This window comes from Labeo rohita, chromosome 19 (assembly GCF_022985175.1).
Source record: "Labeo rohita strain BAU-BD-2019 chromosome 19, IGBB_LRoh.1.0, whole genome shotgun sequence".
NCBI lineage: Eukaryota > Metazoa > Chordata > Actinopteri > Cypriniformes > Cyprinidae > Labeo > Labeo rohita.
The window spans coordinates 1-22,165 of NC_066887.1; positions in this window are offsets into that span (position 1 = coordinate 1).

Below are 22,165 nucleotides of genomic sequence, written 5' to 3' on the forward strand. Positions count from 1 at the left end.
TTTCACAGTCAGAAAAGGCTAGTTTGTGCAGTTTCATGAAAAAGCTGACCCACATTAAAAATGTTTCACATGCATGAAAGGAATGTTATTTACAATGCAGAAAGACACTTCTTGATGTGTTAGAAATTTTTGCATATGAAATTTAGTTAGAGCCTCAGTTCATAAAACGCTTAGTTAGAGCCTTCTAGGATCGCCAATACTGATTTTAGGCATCTCATCTCGTGAAATCAAGGAATGCTTGGAAACGCTCTAAAACATCTTTTCACAGTCAGAAAAGGCTAGTTCATGCAGTTTCATGAAAAAAGCTGACCCATATTAAAAATGTTTCACATGCATGAAAGGAATGTTATTTACAATGCAGAAAGACACTTCTTGATATGTTAGAAATTTTTTGTATATCATATTTAGTTAGAGCCTCAGTTCATAAAACGCTCAGTTAGGGCCTTCTAGGATCGCCAATACTGATTTTAGGTATCTCAGTTCGTGAAACCAAGACATGCTTGGAAACGCTCTAAAACGTCTTTTCACAGTCAGAAAAGGCTAGTTTGTGCAGTTTCATGAAAAAGCTGACCCACATTAAAAATGTTTCACATGCATGAAAGGAATGTTATTTACAATGCAGAAAGACACTTCTTGATGTGTTAGAAATTTTTGCATATGAAATTTAGTTAGAGCCTCAGTTCATAAAAAACGCTTAGTTAGAGCATTCTATGAACGCCAATACTGATTTTAGGTATCTCAGTTCGTGAAACCAAGACAAGACATGCTTGGAAACGCTCTAAAAAAGCGTCCAGTTTTGCACAGAAAGACACTTCTTGATGAAATTCTTTTCACAGTCAGAAAAGGCTAGTTTGTGCAGTTTCATGAAAAAAGCTGACCCACATTAAAAATGTTTCACATGCATGAAAGGAATGTTATTTACAATGCAGAAAGACACTTCTTGATGTGTTAGAAATTTTTGCATATGAAATTTAGTTAGAGCCTCAGTTCATAAAACGCTTAGTTAGAGCATTCTAGGAATCGCCAATACTGATTTTAGTCATCTCAGTTCGTGAAACCAAGACATGCTTGGAAACGCTAAAAAACGTCTTTTCACAGTCAGAAAAGGCTAGTTTGTGCAGTTTCATGAAAAAGCTGACCCACATTAAAAATGTTTCACATGCATGAAAGGAATGTTATTTACAATGCAGAAAGTGTTAGAAATTTTTTGATGTGTTAGAAATTTTTGCATATGAAATTTAGTTAGAGCCTCAGTTCATAAAACGCTTAGTTAGAGCATTCTAGGAACGCCAATACTGATTTTAGTCATCTCAGTTCGTGAAACCAAGACATGCTTGGAAACGCTCTAAAACGTCTTTTCACAGTCAGAAAAGGCTAGTTTGTGCAGTTTCATGAAAAAGCTGACCCACATTAAAAATGTTTCACATGCATGAAAGGAATGTTATTTACAATGCAGAAAGACACTTCTTGATGTGTTAGAAATTTTTGCATATGAAATTTAGTTAGAGCCTCAGTTCATAAAACGCTTAGTTAGAGCCTTCTAGGATCGCCAATACTGATTTTAGGCATCTCAGTTCGTGAAACCAAGACATGCTTGGAAACGCTCTAAAAAACAGTCTTTTTTTCACAGTCAGTTTCATGAAAAGGCTAGTTTGTGCAGTTTCATGAAAAGCTGACCCACATTAAAAATGTTTCACATGCATGAAAAGAAATTATTTACAATGCAGAAAGACACTTCTTGATGTGTTAGAAATTTTTTGCATATGAAATTTAGTTAGAGCCTCAGTTCATAAAACGCTTAGTTAGAGCCTTCTAGGATCGCCAATACTGATTTTAGGTATCTCAGTTCGTGAAACCAAGACATGCTTGGAAACGCTCTAAAACGTCTTTTCACAGTCAGAAAAGGCTAGTTTGTGCAGTTTCATGAAAAAGCTGACCCACATTAAAAATGTTTCACATGCATGAAAGGAATGTTATTTACAATGCAGAAAGACACTTCTTGATGTGTTAGAAATTTTTGCATATGAAATTTAGTTAGAGCCTCAGTTCATAAAACGCTTAGTTAGAGCCTTCTAGGATCGCCAATACTGATTTTAGTCATCTCAGTTCGTGAAACCAAGACATGCTTGGAAACGCTCTAAAACGTCTTTTCACAGTCAGAAAAGGCTAGTTTGTGCAGTTTCATGAAAAAAGCTGACCCACATTAAAAATGTTTCACATGCATGAAAAAATGTTATTTACAATGCAGAAAGACACTTCTTGATGTGTTAGAAATTTTTTGCATATGAAATTTAGTTAGAGCCTCAGTTCATAAAACGCTTAGTTAGAGCCTTCTAGGAACGCCAATACTAATTTTAGTCATCTCAGTTCGTGAAACCAAGACATGCTTGGAAACGCTCTAAAACGTCTTTTCACAGTCAGAAAAGGCTAGTTTGTGCAGTTTCATGAAAAAGCTGACCCACATTAAAAATGTTTCACATGCATGAAAGGAATGTTATTTACAATGCAGAAAGACACTTCTTGATGTGTTAGAAATTTTTTTGCATATGAAATTTAGTTAGAGCCTCAGTTCATAAAACGCTTAGTTAGAGCATTCTAGGATCGCCAATACTGATTTTAGTCATCTCAGTTCGTGAAACCAAGACATGCTTGGAAACGCTCTAAAACGTCTTTTCACAGTCAGAAAAGGCTAGTTTGTGCAGTTTCATGAAAAAGCTGTTTCATGAAAAAAAGCTGACCCACATTAAAAATGTTTCACATGCATGAAAGGAATGTTATTTACAATGCAGAAAGACACTTCTTGATGTGTTAGAATTTTTTTTTTTTTGCATATGAAATTTAGTTAGAGCCTCAGTTCATAAAACGCTTAGTTAGAGCATTCTAGGATCGCCAATACTGATTTTAGTCATCTCAGTTCGTGAAACCAAGCATGCATGCTTGGAAACGCTCTAAAACGTCTTTTCACAGTCAGAAAAGGCTAGTTTGTGCAGTTTCAAAAAAAAAGCTGACCCACATTAAAAATGTTTCACATGCATGAAAGGAATGTTATTTACAATGCAGAAAGACACTTCTTGATGTGTTAGATTTTTTTGCATATGAAATTTAGTTAGAGCCTCAGTTCATAAAACGCTTAGTTAGAGCATTCTAGGAACGCCAATACTGATTTTAGGTATCTCAGTTCGTGAAACCAAGACATGCTTGGAAACGCTCTAAAACGTCTTTTCACAGTCAGAAAAGGCTAGTTTGTGCAGTTTCATGAAAAAGCTGACCCACATTAAAAATGTTTCACATGCATGAAAGGAATGTTATTTACAATGCAGAAAGACACTTCTTGATGTGTTAGAAATTTTTTGCATATGAAATTTAGTTAGAGCCTCAGTTCATAAAACGCTTAGTTAGGGCCTTCTAGGATCGCCAATACTGATTTTAGGTATCTCAGTTCGTGAAACCAAGACATGCTTGGAAACGCTCTAAAACGTCTTTTCACAGTCAGAAAAGGCTAGTTTGTGCAGTTTCATGAAAAAAGCTGACCCACATTAAAAATGTTTCACATGCATGAAAGGAATGTTATTTACAATGCAGAAAGACACTTCTTGATGTGTTAGAAATTTTTGCATATGAAATTTAGTTAGAGCCTCAGTTCATAAAACGCTTAGTTAGAGCCTTCTAGGAACGCCAATACTGATTTTAGGCATCTAAGTTCGTGAAACCAAGACATGCTTGGAAACGCTCTAAAACGTCTTTTCACAGTCAGAAAAGGCTAGTTTGTGCAGTTTGAAAAAAAAGCTGACCCACATTAAAAATGTTTCACATGCATGAAAGGAATGTTATTTACAATGCAGAAAGACACTTCTTGATGTGTTAGAAATTTTTTGCATATGAAATTTAGTTAGAGCCTCAGTTCATAAAACGCTTAGTTAGAGCATTCTAGGATCGCCAATACTGATTTTAGTCATCTCAGTTCGTGAAACCAAGGCATGCTTGGAAACGCTCTAAAACGTCTTTTCACAGTCAGAAAAGGCTAGTTTGTGCAGTTTCATGAAAAAGCTGACCCACATTAAAAATGTTTCACATGCATGAAAGGAATGTTATTTACAATGCAGAAAGACACTTCTTGATGTGTTAGAAATTTTTGCATATGAAATTTAGTTAGAGCCTCAGTTCATAAAACGCTTAGTTAGAGCCTTCTAGGATCGCCAATACTGATTTTAGGCATCTCAGTTCGTGAAACCAAGACATGCTTGGAAACGCTCTAAAACGTCTTTTCACAGTCAGAAAAGGCTAGTTTGTGCAGTTTCATGAAAAAGCTGACCCACATTAAAAATGTTTCACATGCATGAAAGGAATGTTATTTACAATGCAGAAAGACACTTCTTGATGTGTTAGAAATTTTTTTTGTATATCATATTTAGTTAGAGCCTCAGTTCATAAAACGCTCAGTTAGGGCCTTCTAGGATCGCCAATACTGATTTTAGGCAATTACTGAGGAAACGCTCTAAAACATCTTTTCACAGTCAGAAAAGGCTAGTTCATGCAGTTTCATGAAAAAACTTGATGTTAACAAACAGAATCACTGAAAGAGAAAATAATTTTTATGTTACCATTACAGCGGTCAGTTTTTGCTTTAGTTGTTCTCTGGACACTTGATTTTTTTGCATTAGATATTGCTTGGCAGATGTAACTGAGTTATAACAGCTAGACAAGCTAAAAATGGTTGTGTCGTGTTGGTTATGTTTTAACACATTTGACCTGAATCTGTTTGTTACGTTATTGATCACAGCGTAATATGGTTGTACAGAATTAAGTTTGGAGCTATCATATTCAAAGATTTTTAAACGCTCTTTCAATTAAAATGAAACAAAGCTTACGTTTAAGCACACATACATCAAGAATCAGCGTGAGAACCTCAACAATGGTGACCATCAAAAAGCATGTTGCAGTGCATTCTGCGTGCCACCAATTAAAACTCATCCATGGCTCCCATCATGCATTGCAGCATGAATTATGTTCTGAATTGTCTAATCACCGTTGTTGAGATTCACATGCTGATTCTTGATGTCACTGTGTGCCTGAACAGACACTCTCCCCCTACTACATTTTTGATTGAAAAAGAAGAAACTCCTCAGTTTATATTGAACATTCTCTTCAATCTAAATCAGTGCTTTAGCTGTAAGTTAGTTAAGGTCAAATGTCGTTCTTTTGGCTTGTCTGGCAGTCATAACTAGCAGCAGCCAAACAATGTATGACATTTAAAATTCAAGTGTCCAGAGCCCAACTAAAGCAAACACTGACCACTTTAATGGTAACCTAAAAAATGTTTTTCATCTTCAGTGATTCTCTTTGTTTTAGAGACCTGAAAACACAAGCTTTTGAACTGTATCATCTCCATGTAAACAACAATAAACGTGAATCTGTGAAAAAGATGATGTCATGTGCATGTGTATTATGTTTTTGAAGGGTGTTTCTTGACCGCCAACTACTGACCTGGCATGCATAACAGTATTCATTAGCATAGTGCTTTTTTTGTTTCCAATGAAACCAATATTTTAGTTTTAGTTGTACTTAATTTTTTTGTGCAGTTTTACTCATTTTGAAAGGCTAATTTGTAAGCATCTCATTTGATTAATTCTAATAAATTCTTATGTGTTACATTTAATTAATAATATTGCTTATAACCTGTTGACAATTTTATTGAGTAAATATAGTGTATCACTTTTTACAGTGAACCAAGGCATGCTTGGAAATGCTGTAAAACGTCTTTTTTTCAGTCAGAATGCAGTTTCATGAATAAACCTGACCCATATAAAAATGTTTCACATGCATAAAAGGAATGTTATTTGCAATGCAGAAAGACACTTCTTGATGTGTTAGAAGTTTTATGCATATCAAGTTTAGTTAGAGCCTCAGTGCAAGAAATGCTTAGTTAGGGCCTTCTAGGAAAGCCAATAGTGTTTTTAGGTATCTCAGCTCATGAAACCAAGGCATGCTCGGAAATGCTCTCAAATGTCTTTTCTCAGTCAGAAAAATTTAGTTTAGGCAGTTTCATGAATAAAGCTGACCCACATTAAAAATGTTTCACATGCATGAAAGGGAATGTTATTTGCAATACAGAAAAACACTTCTTGATGTGTTAGAGGTTTTATGCATATCAAATTTAATTAGGGTCTCCTAGGAATTCCAGTATTGTTTTTAGCTGTAAGCGCAATTTTGCATATCAAAGAGAAAATCAACAGGACAACTACTTATGCTATGTTTAATAAATGATGTTGGAAACAGTTTTTTCACATATACAGAAAGTTTTTTTTTTTTTTATTTTTTTTTTTATAAAGTGTTTTAAAAAGTGTTCTTAATAAAATACCAAATTTCAACCTGGCTCGCAAATATATCACAAAGGTTTGCACAATAAACATAGTTAGATATCCCTTCGTTCATTGAATATAGTATTTACTTCATTTAATTACTAAAAGTTTTTTTAAACTACATTACCCATAAATCATTGTCACTCTCTCAATGGGACGAGAAAACATGGCGCTGTGAATTGTAGTTCATTGAAGTGTGTACTTATGCTGTAGGGTTAGGGTTAGGATCTCTGTAAATGGGTAATTTCAATATCTCACTGTTCAGTGACAGTATTACTGAAGTTATAATGACAGTAAAACAGTTTGCAACATGAAGCACCTTGTATTTTTGCCTAAAAGTTAGTCCACAGCTCGTCAATATCCATGTCACACTTGTCCAAATATGGTAATTACGGGATCTTCCATCTGAATGTGGGTTATAACAGAAGGTCAATTAAATATTTATTTCTTCTCATTAAAAATAAAATTTTACAGTTATAGATTCCTATCTGGGACTAACCTGATGTAAATTAGATTATTGATTAGTTAGTAATAGTGAATCTTTTGCATACTAAAATAATAAATTATTTAGAAACATTTAATTTCTATTATTTCTATTTCTGCTTACATATGCACACACACACACACACACACACATAGTAGTAGTACTCAGCACAGTATCCTCTCTCACCTAGATACTTGAAATTAAAGACATGAAAACAGTTTTACTGAATTATAACAGTTTTAGTGAAATATAACAATTTAAATAATCATTCTTACTAATAAACTTATTCTATTTTAGGCTACATGGAAACAAATATGTAAATGGGAAGCGTGTGACACCAAATATATTATTAAATTTATGTTGTAGTGTTTATTCATGCTTGGAATAACAGACAATTTGTGTAAACTTACCTATACTAAATCTGCACTGCACAAAGATCTTTAAAAATAATGACTTTAAAATAATGTATAAACAGCATTTTTGTAGCATGTCCTCTCCATGTTACACTACCTGGCTGTTATGCAGTTCATGACAAATGCAAAAGGTGTTTAAAATGGCAACTTTAAAAAAAAAAAAAAATACTAAAAGAGTGTATGCACTGTACAAAAACTTTAATGAAGAACAGCAAGCAAAACAAAACACTCAATTTTACAATTTTTCAACACAACAATTTTAGCTCTGAAAGCTGGTTGGAAAGTGGAGACTGTCAAAAAATGTTGGAACTCCCTGGCAGGCTCCCATGCGTCATCCCAAGTTTTGCCACTGTAAAGTATCATAAGTGCACATATGATTAGAACACAGAACAAAAATCATAATCATTGTTGGATTTAATTTAGAGTTTACTGACATTTATTGATATTTGTTAAAATGGCATTAACCCTGGCTACTTAACTGTTTAAAAAACACTGTTGGATTAGACTTGCAGAATACTCAATAAGTTTAAATTTTTTTAGTATGTGTTCATGCTGTTCAAGCAAATCTGGCAGTTCTACAGACTCAGAAATAAGGATAGTGACTGCATCTTGCTCCCACTGCCATTCATCATTGTTCTCCTTTTCTTCATATTCAGTACTGCTCTTCTTTTCTCACTGGCCTAATCTTCCTCATGCATTTTATTACCACTACTGTCACTGTTCTCATCTTCACTGCTCAAAAATAAGATGCAAGTCTTTATGGATGTATTATTACATCATTGAGTACAGTTTAGAACACAGATCTCATCTGACTGAAAACGGTCCTTTGAAAATCACATGTAGAACAGCATTCTCCATCTGAGAAATATTGCTAAATTATGACAAGTTTAATGTTTCAGATGCTGAAAAATTATTTTATGCATGCATGATTCCCCTAGTAAAAAGGTAATAGATTTAAAATGCATTTATTATATAGTATAGTTCAAGTCTATTAACATGTTACTGACATATCGGATTGTATGATCTTTAAATAATATTTAAAGTGTACCTAAAGTTTACTTGCAATAGTTCCAGTTTAGCACAATCAAATATACTCTTGAGCTACTATAGCTACTATATCTGTAGCTGGACTTCAGCACTACTTCCACACATTTAAAGTGCATTAAGTACAAAATTAGTTGTTCCAATTTAGCAGGCTTTAAATATTCCAGATTAGTATACTTAAAGTACAATTGCAAAGAGTGTTTTTTACATATGTAAATGTATTTGTAGTATACTTAGCATGAAATAAATGTATTTTAAATACATTTCAGTAAATTTATTTTTCACTAGGGTCACTACTACTACTGCAGTGCAATAAATAAGCTTCAGTTAGTTGTGTATGTACAGTAGCAGCTTGAGTACTTAACTAGAAACCAAAAGTATGATCACATCAGCCCCATATTATTTTCAATACACTGGCTGCCTTTCAACTATTTTTAAAATTGTAGTATTTACTTGAAAGCACTGAATGGTCCAGCTTCCACAATCCACTGTGTCCACTTCAATCAAAAAATTCTGGGCTCTTGCTAATACCTTGATATCTAAATCCACACAAGGAGGTAGATCATTCTCATATTTGTATCCAAAATAATGGAATATTATTTCAATAATTTGAAATTCAGTCACACTCTAGTTTTAGTCCAGACTACTGACCATTGCCCATGTCCTAGCAAAACCTTGCATCAGTTTTGTACAGGCTACTTCAGAGGATGATTTCCTGCCAGGATCAACTACATGACCAGGGAGATTTCTCTTGACACAGACATCAATAAAATTACTGATATAAAGTTGGTTCGATGTTTGACGTTGGATGTTAGACAGATATTCAGCCGCGAAAAGCTTCAATACATTTTTAGTAAATGAGTGCAATTGTATACAAAATGTCTTATCTGAAAAGCATCAGAACGTAGAACTGAACACACATCACAGTTTATTTGTTTTAATCCTCCTTCATATGTTGCAACGCATAAAGGCTCTAGCAGCGGTGAGCTCACGTTTAGGCCAGCTAGGGACCGTCTACAAAGTACATGTGAAAGGATAAAACGATTTTTTTTTTTCAGTTAACAAAACAAGAGCAATTTGTGCACCAATGTCTTTGAAAGATATAAACACAAACACTAACAATGCTCACTTGCATTTAAATAAGAAATATTGTAAACAAGATATGTGATTGTGGTTATATATTATTACTATTAATAAATAAATAAATAAATTAATTAATTAACCAAAACAATATTAGAAATCATTATCATTCCATAATCCAGTGGTTATGCAGTAGGATTATTCCAGGTCCTTGTGAGAACATTTTAATGTTCATTGTATTCACAGAAGTATGACACCAAAAAGTTGCTATTGAAATAAACCAACAAATAAATTTAAATTTAAAATAAATACACTTCTGTATCACCTTCATGGTGTGTGTCTTGTTTCTGTTTTTTTTTTTATAAGAACATTTTTATATTTGTTTTAGTCACAGAGCTATAACAGAACACATGCCATAGAAATTCAACAATTCAGACAAAGCTGGCAAAAGTGTTGTTTTGCCGTTGTATTGACTTGAATAAATCTAAAAAATTAAAAAAGAAAAAATATATATTTATGACAGTTTTATATCACAACTTCAAAGGGTGTGTCTTATTACAGATTAGCACACATTTTGGTGTTGGTTTTAGCCACAGAACTATAATAGAAAACCCCAGCTAGGAATGTTATTGATCTGAGATCATTATGGTGTGTTCTGATAATGTTTTCAGTGGCAAGTTTTATTTTAGTTCCCAGAATATTCTTTTAAATGGTAGAATAACATTCTCTAAAAACATTCTATAAATGTTTATTAATAACAACATTATCCTCTAACATAGCTTCACATTGGATATTGGATGTGGACTCAAATGTTGCTCAGAAGTCAAATATTGGTCGAAAGTAAAAACCCAACCTTTGTTTACAGAAAGGTCTTATTGAGTTTAACAGAGGTTTAAATTTTGAAGTCAATTTGAAAGTAATAGTTTGGTTTGATGTTACCATTATGTTGAGAAGTGTTTGGTTTAGTTGAGCAAAATTGACTCCTGACTTTTTGATGCTTTTTCCTAGCTGCTGTAGCTATGCATGTTAGGGCAAAAACAGCATGAGAAAATGTGGTCAGATGATAGTGGCCTGATTTTATCTAGTCTGATTTACTTGCACACCTGAAGACTGTGATACAGTAGAATTTTAATTAAAAAAATTTCAGTGATTTGAAGCGAAACAATTTATTTGACACAAACATCAAGAATCAGTGTATGAATCTCAACAATGGTGACATGCTGCAGTGTATTCTGGGTGCATCATACAAAACTCATCCAGGGCTCCAAAAATGCATGAAGCATGTCACCATTGTTGAGATTCATGCACTGATTCTTGTTGTTTGGATTTTATACTATTGAAGCACATTACTACAATTGCTAATGTAATTTATTAGTAGAGATTAGACTCTAGATGTAATCAGATCACTATGTGATGATGTCGTTAACATCAGCAAGGAGTCAACATCACCTGATCACATTTTCTGTTTCTGCCATAACAAACACAGTTACAGCCACCAGAAAAGAAAATTAAAAGTCAAATTGCCCAACTAAAGCAAACGCTTTTCACCATAATGGTGACTTCAAACCAAACCATTACTTTCAATCAACATCTAAACCACCGTTAATTTCAATAAACTTGTGTAAATGTATGACAGAAATAAAGCCAATCTAGTTTATAGTAAGTGAAGCTGGTAATGCTGTTTTTGGAGTTATTTAACGCTGGAGCTTGACATCAAACAAAGGTTGGGTTTTTTACTTTCAACCATTTGACATTGAGCACACATCTACTGTGATGGGACTCTATTAGAATGTTAGAGGATAATATTCTAACAAAATGATATTAATAAACATTTGTAGGATTTTTTTAGAGAATGTTGTCCTACCTTTTAGGAGAATATTATGGGAACTAAAATAAAACTTTCCGCTGAAAACACTTTCAGAATATGAAACCTTTCTAGCTGGGACATACTATTAAAAATGAAAGCAATACATAATTTAGTTAAAAATAAATACAATCTTTTATCTCAGCTTCAAAGGCTTTGTCTTGTTACAGATTTCATGAAGAACATTTTGCAGTAGTTTTCATTGTCAAAAGTGATGCAGAAGTCACGGTATTGACATTAAAAAATAGCTTGTGAAACCTTCCAAAGAGTCTCCTGTATTACTGCTCCCTAGAGGAACATACTGTTGTTTTGACTGAGTTTGACAGTCAAACTATTTAAATAAATTAATTTAAAATGCATACAGTTTTCCATCTCAACTGCAAAAGGTGTGTCTTGTTACTTGGGCTTAAAAGAGCATTTCCATGCAAGTTTTACTGTCATATGTAAATCAGGATACATGCTATTGTATTAAATTCAAATCTGTTAATAAATTCATTTAAAATGCACACAGTCTTCTTTCTCAAATCTAAAGGGTGTGTCTTATTACTGATTCCTAGAAGAACATTTTGGTGGTGGTTTTCATTGTCATTGTTCATTGTGCAGAAGTCCCACTATTGGCATTCAAAAATCGCTTGCACGCAACCTTCCAATGAGTGTCCTGTATTACTGCCCCCTAGAGGTTGTTTTGACTGAGTTTGACATTCAAACTTATACATTCATTTAAAATCAATACAGTCTTCTATTTCAACTTTAAAAGATGTGTCTTGTTTCTGATTCTCAAATGAACATTTCAAGTCAGGTTTTACTGTCATATGTCATTCTGTTCCTGTCATTCTGTTCCCAAATGTCATAACTGTTCCTACATTTGGAAACAGTTAGAACACAGTATGTTTCTTGTCATTGTGCTCAATCGTTAAAGAACTATTGAAGATTTCCAAGGCTGAATCTCTGACAAATGTCAAACATCAAACATCGAACCAACTTTATATCAGTAATAAAATTAACTTCCATGCTGCTTGCAAGAGACCATTTTAACTTTGCCTACACGATATTGGTCATGCATTAGCATTGCAATGGCATTAAGTAGTTAATATGACTTAACTTAACATAACTTACCACACAGTACACACACACACACACACTGAATCTTGTCCAGTCTGCCCACCACCAGAGGTCGCCTGTGTATCTCACTGACATTTCACACTATACAGATTGTTGCACCACACCCCAGGCTACATTTCTCATCATCCTTTGTGCTCATTACTCGCACACACTTCCCCTTGCATTTCGCCGAGTATTGGATTGTTTATGTTGCGTTTAGTGGAGTTCCGGCAAGATGGCATGTTGAGCAGTAACTCACCTTAGCGACGGTAACAAAATTGTCCCAAAATCTCTGTTGTGCACTTTTAAAGGCCAGAATCTTTCACTGAGACAAGCAAGCAGCCTAATAAAAGTCATTTTACCTCATTCATTCTTTCCCCAGTTATTTTATCAAACAGGAAGATCTTCTGCCTACTTTTCTTCTGTTTCTTCTGATCTTCTGTTTTTTTTTTTCATTGAAAGAGCTTCTAACACATTATCTCCCTCTGTTGATTCAGCTAACTCTTGAAGTTTGGCTATTGATGTCTCCAAGGTTCCCCTTCAGGAACTCGAGCTGCGTCATCAAAAATGCTAGGGGAACGCCTTCAGCGTAAGCACACTCTGAATCACATGTGTAATCAGTCCAATCGAAAAGCGAGACGTCATAGGCGGGTGACGTCACGGACCAGGAAGCTATAAAGCACGTGCGCTGGAACCGGCATTCAGCTTCATTTATTCAGCGAAGCGCTCTGTGTGTGTGTGTTGTCAATCGTGTCTGCTTTTCGGTACCAGTTTTGTACTATTTGAGACACGATGTCCAAAGTTCACAGAAAATTAAAACATAAAAGCAATCCACGTTACAAGCCGTGTGTTCCTCCCTGCTCGCGCTTTATTCCGAGCAGGGATACACACAGCTTGTGTGTGGTTTGCTTGGGAGCGGATCACGCAGAGTCGGCTCTCAAGGGGGCCGACTGCCCGCATTGCGAGCGGCTTCCCCTGCGTGCTCTCCGCTCCCGGAAGGCTCTCTTTACGGAGGGAGCCTTCACCAGCGTTCCTCACGGGTCTGGCCCCGCTTCCGCCGAGGCGGAGCGGCAGCTGCACTCATGGGGTTCGCAGCTGGATCTACTGGAGGGAATGGAGACGGGTGAACCCCTATCTCCTTCCTCACCTGGTAGATCCGGGGCCCGTTCTCAGGGATCGGAAGCCCGTTCTGCGGTTCCTTCCACCCAGGGAACAGCCTCAACGCTCTCCATTTCTTCCTCTGAGGAGGTTGAATCTGAAAGCGTTGGGGTGGCCCCACACTCGCCCCAATATGAGGAGCTTTTGGAGGTGGTTACTCGAGCGGTAGCTAAACTAAACATCGATTGGCCAGCCGAGAAACAAGCCGAACCACAGCGAAGCAAACTAGATGAACGCTTCCGGCGTAATAGGCCGCCTCCTTCACACCGGAGCCTGACGTTTTTCCCCGATCTCCACACCGAGGTGTCGAGATCGTGGGGTAAACCATTCTCGGCCCGTCTCTTTGTCCCCGCCTCTGATTATTATGGGAATGTGGTGGGGACAACAGAGCGCGGTTATAGAGCGATCCCTCGGGTAGAACAGACGCTTGCTAGCTATCTGTCTCCTGAGGCGTCATCGTCTCTAAAGGCTCCGGTCTTACCCACTAAGCCGCTGCGCACAACATCAGTGCTAGTGGGTAAGGGTTACCCGGCAGCAGGTCAGGCTGGTTCTTGTCTGCACACCATGGTGGTGTTGCAGGCATATCAGGCTGATCTGCTAAAAGAGTTAGATGAGAGTGACGAGATTAGCAAGGATAATATTTCCGAGCTTAGGAGAGCCGCTGATTTGTCTCTCCGCGCCACCAAAGAGACCACCCGTGCCATCGGTAGGTCTATGGCAGCTATGGTGGCGGCGAAGAGACATCTGTGGTTGACCCTGTCTGATATGAAGGAGAAAGACAGGGTCTTCCTACTCGACGCCCCGCTTGCGCCTTCTGGCCTGTTCGGCGACGCCGTCAATTCCGTCGTCGACAGGTACCAGGAGGCTCGTAAACAAGCGGAGGCGTTTCAGCGGTTTCTCCCTCGTCGCGTTCTGATTCTTGGGGCTGCTGGGCGGGAGCAGCCCCAGCCGAGTACCAGCTCCTCACATAGGGCGAGTCAGTTAGTTCGGTCAGTTCCTGCCGGTGTGCCGTCACAGGGCACCGATCTAGCAGTTCAAAAGAATCTAGAGGCCAGTCTCGAGAGACTGGTTCCCTTAGTAGATTATCTGGCAGCGTGGAAACTAGTGCCAAATGTATCTGCATGGGTCCTGCACACTGTAGAGCGGGGTTATCACATTCAGTTCGGTGCTCCGCCGCCTCCTTTCAACGGGGTCTTTCCCACTGTGGTGGGCCCCGAGCAGGGTCTGGTAATGGAACAAGAAGTAGCAACTCTCCTCAGGAAGGAGGCCATCGAGGTAGTTCCTCCTCAGGACAAAGAATCCGGGTTCTACAGCCGGTACTTCATCGTTCCGAAGAAGGATAGGGGCCTGCGTCCTATTTTAGATCTAAGACAGTTGAACCGCTCAGTCATGCGGCTGAAGTTCAAAATGTTGACAGTCAGTCAAGTTGTGTCACAAATCAGGTCCGAGGACTGGTTTGTGACAATAGATCTGAAAGATGCTTATTTTCATGTGTCCTTCCTTCCTCAACACAGGAAATTCCTAAGGTTTGCTCTCAGGGGCGAAGCATACCAATATCGGGTTCTTCCGTTCGGCCTAGCACTCTCCCCCCGCACTTTTACGAAGTGTGTGGATGCTGCTCTGGCTCCGTTGCAACTCCGGGGCATCCGCATACTCAATTACATCGACGATTGGTTGATTCTGGCTCAATCGGAGCACATGGCGGTTCAACATCGAGATGTTGTTCTCGCCCATATGAAAGAGCTGGGGTTCAGACTGAACGCCAAGAAAAGTGTGCTGTCTCCATTACAGAGGACCACTTAGGCGTGGTGTAGGATTTGACCATGATGCAGGCACGTTTATCACCTGCTCGGATTGAGTCGATCCTCACTGCAGTCACGAGAGTGAAAGAAGGCCGCTCACTCACTGTAAAGCAGTTCCAGCGACTGCTGGGTCTGATGGCAGCTGCGTCCAACGTGATACCTTTTGGCCTGCTGTACATGAGACCCCTACAGTGGTGGCTCAGGACCAAGGGGTTCTCCCCGAGGGGAAACCCGTTCCGCCTGATCAAAGTCACGCGGCGAGCCCTACGTGCTTTAGATATGTGGAAGAAACCTTGGTTCCTGTCTCAGGGCCCGGTGTTGGGAGCTCCTTGTCGCCGCGTAACGCTAACGACGGATGCGTCTCTCACCGGTTGGGGTGCGATCATGAGTGGTCACTCCGCCCATGGTCTGTGGAGTGGTCACCATCTCTCTTGGCACATCAACTGCCTGGAGATGCTGGCCGTGTTTCGAGCGTTGAAACTAATAGGCCGCCATGTGTTGGTGCGCACCGACAACATAGCGGTGGTCTATTACATCAACCACCAGGGAGGTCTGCGTTTGTGCCCCTTGTACAAGCTGGTGCACCAGATTCTTGTGTGGTTCCAGGACAAACTCCTCTCGCTGAGAGCGGTTTATGTTCCTGGGCATCTCAATATGGGAGCAGACATCCTGTCGAGGCAGGGGCCGAGACCCGGGGAATGGATGCTTCACCCCGAGGTGGTGAAGCAGATTTGGAGAGTGTTTGACCAGGCTCAGGTGGACCTCTTCGCTACTCAGGAGAAAGCGCAATGTCCCCTCTGGTTCTCTCTGACTCATCCAGCTCCCCTGGGGCTGGATGCCATGGTACAGATGTGGCCGAGGCTTCGTCTGTACGCCTTTCCCCTGATCGCTCTGCTCCCGGGAGTTCTGGAGAGAGTGCGCCAGGACGGTGTGTCCCTTCTTCTAGTAGCCCTGTACTGGCTGGCCCGAGCATGGTTCTCGGACCTGACTTCCCTCCTCGACGGCTCTCCATGGGAGATTCCCGTCAGGAGGGATCTCCTCTCTCAGGCGGGAGGCACCATCCTCCACCCTCGCCCGGAGCTGTGGAAGTTATGGGTGTGGCCCCTGAGGGGGCACACCTCGTAGCTTCCGGTCTCTCAACTGAGGTTGTTGAGACCATCCTCCAATCCAGAGCTCCCTCCACGAGGAAACTGTACGCCCTGAAGTGGAAGCTCTTCACTTCATGGTGTGGAGACCACCAGCAAGACCCAGTTACTGCCCAGTTGGTACAGTGCTGGAGTTTCTGCAGGATTGGCTCTCTGCAGGGTTAGCCCACTCCACTCTGAAGGTTTACGTGGCGGCTATTGCGGCCTACCACGCCCCTCTCGGTGGCATGTCAGTGGGCAAGGACCCCCTTGTAGTACGTTTTCTCTGCGGTGCGCTGAGGCTGAGGCCTCCAGTATGACCTCGGGTCCCTACTTGGGACCTCGCCGTGTGGCTACAGGCTCTTTGTGGGCCCCCCTTTGAGCCTATCGAAGAGTCCTCTGCTCTTGTTTTGTCAATTAAGACAGTTCTTCTTTTAGCTTTAACCTCGCTAAAAAGAGTAGGAGATCTTCAGGCCCTTTCCGTGGCCCCTTCACATTTAGACTTTGCCCCTGGTATGGCCAAAGCTTTTCTTTACCCTAGACCTGGGTATATTCCGAAGGTCCTCTCTGCAGCACCATGGCCTGTTGTACTCCAGGCCTTTTGTCCTCCTCCCTTTCGGGATTCGGACCAGCAGAAGCTTAACTGTATGTGTCCAGTTCGAGCACTGGATGCATACGTCCACAAAGCTGCCCTGTGGAGAAAATCAAAACAGTTGTTCATTTGTTTCGGCCCCCCTAAGAGGGGCCTCCCTGCTTCCAAGCATACTATCAGCCGCTGGATTGTTGATGCCATTTCTCTTGCTTATGAGTCCTCGGGCCTTCCCTCTCCTTTGGGGGTCAAGGCCCATTCCACTTGAGGCATTTCTGCCTCTAAAGCCTTTTTGTCTGGTGTCCCTTTACAGGACATCTGCAACGCAGAAGCTTAACTGTATGTGTCCAGTTCGAGCACTAGACACATATGTCCAAAGAGCTGCCCCGTAGAGAATATCAGAACAGTTGTTCGTTTGTTTCGGCCCCCCTAAGAGGGGCCTCCCTGCTTCCAAGCATACTATCAGCCGCTGGATTGTGGATGCCATTTCTCTCGCTTATGAGTCCTCGGGCCTTCCCTGTCCTTTGGGGGTCAAGGCCCATTCCACTCGAGGCATTTCTGCCTCTAAAGCCTTTTTGTCTGGTGTCCCTTTACAGGACATCTGCAACGCTGCGGGATGGTCCTCGCCCTTAACCTTTGTCAGGTTCTATGATTTAGACCTGCAAGTCGCTCCTGGCTCTTCGGTTCTCTCTGCCTAGCACACACACTAGGCAGGGATTTGGAACTAGGGCGGCGTGGGTATATCGTTCCCCTAGCGTTTTTGATGACGCAGCTCGAGTTCCTGAAGGGGAACGTCCCAGGTTACGACTGTAACCCTGGTTCCCCAAAAGGAACGAGACGCTGCGTCTCGGTCCCTACTTCCTGCATCCCTGCCGGCGTTTCGCTTCTTATGTAAGCTGAATGCCGGTTCCAGCGCATGTGCTTTATAGCTTCCTGGTCCGTGACGTCACCCGCCTATGACGTCTCGCTTTTCAATTGGACTGATTACACATGTGATTCAGAGCGTGCTTACGCTGAAGGCATTCCCCTAGCGTTTTTGATGACGCAGCGTCTCGTTCCCTTCAGGGAACCAGGGTTACAGTCGTAACCTGGGACGTTTTCATTTATCTTGATAACTGTACAGTGATATTCTGAGTGTATTGTTGACAGAATTGTTTAATGTGCACTTTACCAAAATCCCACCACTGCATTAAAGTTTTTAAAGAGTCCTTTGTAGGTCTAAAAGATCCCCAGAAGTACTTAACAGTGTCTTTAAAAATTTTATCATTAAGTAATGCACTATTGAAATGCCAAAATACACTACTTGGTTTAATTGAATTTAAAACAAAAGAACAGCACACCATACTATGATCAGAAAAACTAACAGGGACAATAAAACACTTGCTAAAAATATCACAGTGATGCCTAAAAACATAAAACCTATCCAGCCTAGCTAAAGATAGAACATTGTCACGGGTGTGAGACCATGTATATTGTCTTAGATTGCCATTAAAATGTCTCCATATATCATACAACTCGTTTGATTTAATTACTTGAATAAGTCTTTTACGGGAGGGGGTATGGGGTTCAGTGTGATTTAGATTAAGATTTTCCTCTGTGCAATTAAAATCACCTCCCGGAGTTACGCGGTCAGTAACGCGAGGCGAGATGGCTCAGTAACGCGAGAACCCGCGAGACCCAGTGCAAGACGTAAAATGGCGGCGTCCGTCTGCTAGAAACAGAAAAAAAAAAACAAAAAAAAAAACAGTGTTTTTCTTTTTTCTACCGTCTTCTCTTCTTCCACGCATCGCAAATTGGACTAAAACAAATACAACAATACAACTGGACTATTTCCTCTTCACCCTGGATCAACTCGAAGAATACATCGACGCTCACTACAACACACTCTGTTGCAACATGAACACGCCAAATCACAAAGGTAATCCCACTTCAATCTCCAAGAGACCCCGTTCTGATTCACCCTCAAGTTTAAATTCAACACCATCCTCACCATCTTGCTGTACCGAGGTAAGCGATATATTACGCTCAATTGAAAACAAACTTTCCGGACTCGACACAAGAATCGCATTAATAGAAGTCATTCACAAGGAATTCCAAGAAATACGTCATAGTTTAGAATTCAGCCAAGAACAGATAGACACTCTCACTAAAGAAAATAACTATTTAAAGGACTCAGTTCACACACTTTCTGCTCAGCTCACTTCTGTTGTCAAAGAAAACAAATTAATGAAAGAGAACATTCTGGACTTACAAGCACGCAGTATGAGAGACAATCTAGTCTTCACAGGCATCCTGGATCAAACTCCAGACGACCCCGAAAAATTAATCAAGGACTTTATGACAAAACAACTCAAACTACCAGCTGAAACTGTACAAAGCATCACCTTTCACCGTGTCCATCGCATCCGTTCTCAACAAAACAATAACCGACCGCGACCTATCATCGCAAAATTTGAACATTACAAACACAAAGAACTGGTTCAAAAACAAGGCAGACAACTTAAAGGTACAGTTTACGGTCTCAACGAACAATATCCAAAGGTCATCCTCGAACGTCGAAAACAACTCTTCACAATTCGAAAACAGAAAATGAATGAAGGAAAACGTGCAATCATAACAGTGGACAAATTATACATAGATGGACAATTATATCGTGACAAGGACATTACCCCCTGGCTTTTCTGAACATATTACTCCACATTATCTTTCTACTCCTCTCCCTCATATAACTGATTTATGTCTTTGCAATTGCACTTAGGTCTCATCCTCCCCCCTCTTTAAACATTATGTTGGTCTTTAAGTTTTTTTTTGTTTGGTCATTGTTCTTTTATGTACGTTTTGTTAACTCCATGTCTAAATTGTACGTTTATCAGTATAACAATAACATTGCGTTGTCATACACACACACACAGGTACACTACCACACCTTCTCAAATACATACACTCATATATACATATGCAGTACTAATAAGTCCATATATTAATATACATACATATCACTTACTTCTTCATTTTGTATTTTTCTGAGAAATGTCACCAATCACTTTTTTATCCTGGAATGTCCGTGGCCTTGGCTCCCAGACAAAGAGGATCAAAGTTTTTAATCATTTAAACAAATTACAAGCAGACATATGTCTTCTCCAAGAAACACATTTATCAGATTCTGATCAAAACAAAATCAAATCATCACAGTATCACTTATATTCTGCCCACTACAACACGAAACAGAGAGGAGTATGTATTCTAATAAATAAAAAAATATCATTTGTTCATAACACCACAATTACAGACCCAGAGGGACGTTTTATCATAATTAACATTTCAATTAACAATAACTCATTCACAATAGGAAACTTATACGGCCCAAATACAGATGACCCATCTTTTTTTCAGAATTTTTTTTCTTCCATTTCAAATATTTCTAATTGTCCAATCATAATAGCAGGTGATTTCAACACAGTTTTAGATCCAACTACAGATAGACGTAACAACATTGACAATAAACGCATTTGGAAATCCGCAGAAACCATAAAACAGTTCATGTGTGATCTTGGTCTTGGCGATAGTTGGCGACTCCAGCATCCGGACATTAAAGCATTCTCATTTTTTTCAACAGTTCATCATTCGTATTCTCGCATTGACTTTTTTCTCACCAGTAATTCTATTATATCCAATATTTCCGAATCAAAGATCCATCCAATAATCATTAGTGATCATGCTCCATTAACATTAAAATTGAATATAACCATTACGCATAAACCCATTTCTAGATGGCGATTTAATACTTCTCTTCTTCAAGATCACGATTTTAACAGCTACTTTAAAAGAGAGTGGGCTTGCTTTCTAGAGATGAATGACTCCCCGGAAGCATCCCCATCTCTTCTGTGGGGGAAGCAGGAAAGGCTGTATTAAGAGGCAAAATAATTTCATATTCCACTTACAAAAAAAAGAAAAAGAAAGAACAACAAGATGAATTAGAACAGAAAATTAAAGAACTAGAATACATCAACATAAATAACCCAACAGAAGAAACACAGGATATGCTAAGAAAATATAAATCACAATTAAACAAACTAATTAATAAGCATACTCAATTCCTTATTCACAGACTACGACAAGAGCACTTCCATCATAGTAATAAATCTGGTAAATACCTGGCTAATCAAATCAAACACAATAAAGAAAAAACAACTATATCGGTCATTAAGGACTCAGCAGGGACACCCACCAATTCACCAGAAGAAATAAATCAAACAGTAAACTATATTCCCCTGAAAAGAACCCATCCCAGGATGACATAAATCTTTTTCTTGGCAATATCAACTTACCTCAACTTAACAAACAGCAAATAGATACTCTAGAATTACCTTTATCAGAACAAGAACTTTCTAATGCTCTTAAACTCATGCCCAACAATAAATCACCAGGTCCTGATGGTTTCCCTGCTGAGTTCTACAAACACTTTTGGTCTATTTTATCACCACTTTTCATCCGGCTGATATGCGAATCAAAACAAAAATCAAAACTCCCAGACACCATGAACACAGCCACAATTGCACTCCTCCTCAAACCCAATAAAGATCCAACATTACCGTCAAGCTATCGCCCAATCTCACTAATTAACGTAGACACTAAAATAATTGCTAAAGCTCTCTCCCATAGAATAGAAAAAATCATGCCAACTATAATCCATCCCGATCAAACCGGTTTCATTAAAGGTAGACAAGCATCAAACAACACACGCAGACTCATAAACCTAATTCACCACTCATCAATAAACAAAAACAAATCTATCATAGTCACCCTTGATGCGGAAAAAGCATTTGACAAAGTAAACTGGAAATTCCTGTTTTCCACATTAGAGAGGTTTGGTTTTGGGGAGTCATTCATTACCTGGATTAAAATTCTCTACACATCACCCTCAGCCACTGTCATTACTAATGGACTAACATCACGCAGCTTCACTCTACACCGGGGAACTAGACAAGGATGCCCACTCTCTCCATCTCTATTCACCATATTCATCGAACCACTTGCAGCAGCTATCCGTCAAAACAACTACATCAAAGGAATTCAAACATTAAACATACACCATAAAATAAGTCTCTACGCTGATGATATATTATTATACTTACAAAACCCCCAAA